Below are 5594 nucleotides of genomic sequence, written 5' to 3'. Positions count from 1 at the left end.
GTTTGTTGTAAGCCTTTACATATGTTTGTTGTACTGTTTCACTCATTCTTTGTTTGTTTGCCTTGTGTGATCGTGTAGATGACGTGACGTTCGCGGAGGAGCAAGTTTAGGAGCAGCCACCGTTCGAAGAAGAGTACCACCAGTTTGCCGAGGAAGGCAAGTGGTATTCTCCCCTGCATATTCTTTTTGTCCCAATAATATCATGATTAAACACTTTATTTATTTCTTGTATATGCATAAATGTGACGGGAATACCTATTAAGGATATACCTAGCTTTTAATCTTGTTTCCTTGTATGAACCTATTTAATCATGTTGGATAGCATGCTAGTTGCTTAACTTTGGGTTGGTAATGTTCTAATCATGAAAGATGTTAATCATGCTTTATTTATGTTGCTATACCTGTTTCATTGCAAAAACACTTATTTTAATCGAAAGATGGAGAACTACCCAAGAAAACAGTACAACCACAACATCACATGGCTCTGATCTTAGCCGAATAATTAGGCATGTGGTTAGCTAGTGGCTTTACCAAAAAGGACAGGAAGGGGAAGGTGTTGGGTGCACGGTCCGGAGCAGTAGCCTTCGCTAAGGTGCTGTCTCATTAACGGGTTGTGGTCTACATCGCTACTGAAAGTCTAGCGGGCTACCAGTTATCTACATGTCTTTGTAAAGGCTTCGTAGTGGACCCCCAGCCACTCACCAAAGGGAGTGTTTAAGGGCTTTGCAAACTCGGGCGACACGGGGGACCACGAGTTGTGGGTAAAGTGTACAACCTCTGCAAAGTGAAAACTGATATATCAGCCGTGCTCACGGTTAAGAGCGACTTGGACCCTCACATGATAATTGAACTTAAAGATGAGAATTAACTGTGTTACCTTTACCTTTGGGTTAATGTTAATGTTATATGCTTAATTGGGTTGGTATAAACTTACACTTAGTAATTAGGTGCAGCTAATAAAATTCGACCAATTAAAACGCTAACCGCTTAAAGCCTTGAGCCATTCCTTGTAAGCCTTGAATGTTTCCCCCACTTGCTGAGTACCAACCATAAGTGTACTCACCCTTGCCCAAACGTTGTTCAGAAGCTTGTGACAATGTGGAGTTCTTCGACGACTTCGAGGAGTTCTAGGCACGTGTTCACCAGTCAAGCCTGTGGAGAAGCTGCGCTGTGTGTGTGCGTGTTAAGTTATCGGTGAACGATTAAAGACTTTTGTGTCTATCACGCTGAGTGTAATAAAGTTTCTACTGGTTTATGTACGTTTTTTAGCACTATCTTTGATGTATTCACTGATGAAGTCAACATATGTGTGAGAACGGATCCTGGCACACATATGCGATGCATTCGGTTTTATCCAGAAACCGGGTGTGACAGAAGTGGTACCAGAGCTGTGTTGACTGTAGGACGCAAACCTAGATAGAAATGGACGTGAATAAGGACTCATTTTCTAGCAAGCCATGTCTGCTCTCAAATGTCTTAATTTCTCATAAAAATCTATTTTATTTTCATTCTTTGTTAAAATTTGTTCATTTTGGTTTTATTCTGAGTATCTGTTCTTTCTTTTGTTAGATGGCCAGGACCAGGTTGACCGCTCGCAAAAGCACTGCAGGATACCAGGCTCGCATTGCCCCTACTCAGCCAGCTACTCCGGTTCAGCCTGTGGAGGAGGTTGAAGAGGATCCGGAGGAGGTTTACTTCTACGTCGAGATGGAAGATGGCAGCGTCATGGAGGTCGACTCGGATGGGAATCTGGTGATCCCGACAGCATCACCAGCTGCCCCAGCTTCAGATGTTCCTGCACCAGCTGTTTCATCATCAGACGCTTCAGCACCAGCTGATCTCGCTCCAGCACCTGCTGCCGATGGAGACCCGGACGACTCAGGGGATGATAGCGATGGTGAAGAAGATGATGATGAAGACGATGAAGATTACAACGATGACAGCATCGACAACGACAATGCCAACAGCCAGGGTGACAACAATGGTGGAGATGAAGATGGTGGACAGCAGAATGTGACACCAGCTTGTGACTACCAGACTTCGGATGATGAGCCTGGATACTTTCCCACACTACTCCGGGAAGTACTAGAGACTTTGGGAAACACCGTGAAGCCCCTCTATGTCACTCACCGTGTCACTCACGCCACCATGGATGAATATTACTCCACTCAGGTCCACATCAGGGGACGGTTGGCGACTTCGAGAGGCTTGAGGACTTACATGGGGCACGACTCCACTACGCCTCACGCCACCTACGCCGCAGCTGTCAGCGATGCCGCCAGGAGAGCTCTGTCAGCGCTCTGCTTCACTCACCGCGAGGAGTTGAGCACCACCGTCTACCGACACCTTCCTTGTTGAGTCAGTGGTACTAAGGACACAGCTATACCGTTGGGAGAAGCCGGGGAAGACAGCATCAACGTCCTTGCTCGAGTCACCGCTGCTCTCAACACCGACCTCGACGGAGCTACAACAGAGCTTGCCAAGACACATGAGGAGCTGCAGGACGCTCACGCCAGGATCGTACAGCTTGAGGCGCAGCTCGCAGGACAGGAACCAACTGAGGAGGCAGCCAAGCCCTACTACCCCACTGTTTCACCACCCCGCAAGAGGCTTTGCTATGGCACGTCTGGTTCTATCACCGGTCTTCTAGACTAGGTCTTTTCCTTTTTATAGGATGCCTACCAGTGTCTTTTGATAGAACCGTTCTTACGAGGACGTGCGGTGTAATAATGTTTGTTGGTTGAAAACATGCTTGATTTGGATCTTTGTAATGTCTAGGATGTTTTTGTGGAGTGATGGCCACAACTGCATCAATTAATAAAATAAAGTTAATAGCTTTGGGTCTCAATCTTGGTTCGTTGTTCCTTTTATCTACCTTATCAAATCATCATTCTTATACAAGATTTATTCCTCTAACACTCAGATGGTAAACACCAGGTCAGGAGGAGGACAAGATATTCCAAGTACGAGGCGTGCTCACGTGGTTAACCAACAGAATCAAGCACCACCCCCACCGCCTTCAACAATGGAACCATTTTTGGCTGCCTAGATGCAACTGCTCCAAAACCTCACTGCAGCTATTCAGAATCTACAAGCTCAACAGAATCATCAACCACCCCAAGCACCTCAGGCACCAAGGGACAAGCACAGGGAATTCATGAGCCACCACCCCCTACCTACTCACACTCGGTGGGTCCATTGGATGCTGATGACTGGCTGAAGGTCATTAACAAGAAGTTGGATATTACTTAGTGCAACGACCGTGAGAAGGTCTTGTATGCTGTAGGACGTTTGGAAGGAGCCACAGCTAACTGGTGGGATGCTTACACTACTGCCCACGCCAATGCCAATGCAATTACTTGGGAAGAGTTCAGAAATAGTTTTCGCACACACCACATTCCAGCTGGTGTGATGAAGCTCAAGCAGAAGGAATTTTTAGCTTTAAAGTAAGGAAATATGACAGTTAGCGAGTATCAGGACAAGTTCACACAGCTGTCTCGTTACGCGCCTAACGAGGTGGACACAGATGAGAAGAGATAGGAACGTTTCCTGGATGGTCTGATAGGGCCACTCAATTATCAGCTGCAGAGCCACACATTTCCTAACTTCCAAACTTTGTTGGACAAAGCCGTTGGTTTGGAAAGCAAATGTAAAGAGCTCGGGGAACAGAAGAGGAAGTTTCAGTCTCAAGGCCAATCTAGTAGCAACACCCGTCCCCGCTTCAACTCACCGCAGGGATCCCAGTTCCGCTCTGGAGGACAAGATGGAAGTTATCAACAGAATCAGCAGTTTCAACGCACAGCTCAACCACCGCAACATTTCAATCAATAGGCCCAGCGCAACTCAAATTCTCAGCACAACTGGGCCAACAATGCCATAGGAACACCAGTGCGCACTAATCAAGTAACTCCAGTTCGACCCAATGGGTGCTTCAAGTGTGGCGAGGTGGGACACTACGCCAACGCCTGTCCCAAGAACAAAATGCAGATCCCTCAGAAGACTAATGGTCAGAAGTCACAGCAGCAGTCGCAAGCACGTAATGGAAATCAAAACTCTCAGGGCAACAAGGGTCAGCAAAACTTCATGCATGGTAGGGTGAACCACGTGACAGCTGAGACGGCCCAGGAAGCTCCAGATGTTGTTTTCGGTATGTTCCTCGTCAATTCTGAACCTGCATCAGTTTTATTTGACTACGTTTATAACTGATCAATTCGTGGTAAAGCATAATATACCTAAGCATTCTATGAAGAAAACCTTGCTAGTTAGTTCACCAGGAGGTGATATGGAAACTAGGCAAATATGCCCACGAGTCAATCTGAAAATCATGGGAATAGATTTCCTAGCTAACCTAGTGGTTCTAAAGTCCAATGGTGTTGATGTAATTCTTGGAATGGACTGGTTAAAAGGATGTGATGGAATTATTCTATGTGCTAAGAGGTCAATGCTGTTAACTAGCCCTCAAGGAGATAGAATTGAGTTTACAGCCACCACCCCGTCAGAAGAGAAGTGTTTAGTAAATCAGATAAAAGGAAAGCTCTTGGAAGATATCAAGGTTGCAAGTGAATACCCCGACGTTTTTCCCGAAGATTTACTAGGTATGCCACCTGACCGAGATATTGAGTTCTCTATTGATCTTTTACCCGGCACATCACCTATATCAAAAAGACCTTATAGAATGGATGTTAAAGACTTGGTTGAGTTAAAGAAATAAATAGAAGAATTAGAAAGTAAAGGGTATATCCGACCTAGCTCTTCGCCTTGGGGAGCACCCATACTTTTTGTTGATAAAAAGGATGGCACCAGAAGAATGTGCGTGGATTATAGAGCTATTAATGTTGTGACTATTAAAAATAAGTATCCACTCCCTAGGATTGAAGATCTGTTTGATCAGATGAAAGGTGCAAAAGTATTTTCCAAAATTGATCTACAACATTTACATCCTGATACGGCTTATATGAGTATATTGTGATGTCATTTGGATTGACAAATGCCCCAGCATACTTCATGTACTTGATGAACAGGGTGTTTATGGAGTACCTAGACAAGTTTGTGGTAGTGTTCATCGATGATATCTTGGTATTTTCTCGAAATGAAAAAGAGCATGAAGAGCACTTAAGATTAGTGTTACAGAAGCTTTGGGAGAATCAACTATATGCCAAGTTGAGTAAGTGTGAGTTTTGGTTGAAGGAAGTTTCCTTTCTTGGACATGTTATCACCGACGGAGGAATCAAAGTAGACCTAAGCAAAGTTCAAGATGTGCTGAATTGGAATCCGCCCAAGAATGTGTTCGAAATCAGATGTTTTCTTGGATTAGCAGGTTATTACCGTAGATTTATTGAAGGTTTCTCAAAGATTATCAAACCTCTCACTTCATTGCTAGAAAAGAGAAAAGAGTTTAAATGGGATGACAAGTGCCAAGCAAGTTTTGAAGAACTGAAGGAGAAATTGACTACAGCTCTGTACTGATAATGCTGGATATACACAAAGGCTTCGATGTTTATTGTGATGCTTCACGTTTAGGACTTGGATGTGTATTGATGCAAGAAGGTAGAGTAGTGGCTTATGCCTCGAGACAATTGAGAAAACACGAGCAA

This window comes from Setaria italica, chromosome I, assembly GCF_000263155.2.
Source record: "Setaria italica strain Yugu1 chromosome I, Setaria_italica_v2.0, whole genome shotgun sequence".
NCBI lineage: Eukaryota > Viridiplantae > Streptophyta > Magnoliopsida > Poales > Poaceae > Setaria > Setaria italica.
This window is presented reverse-complemented; position numbering follows the sequence as displayed.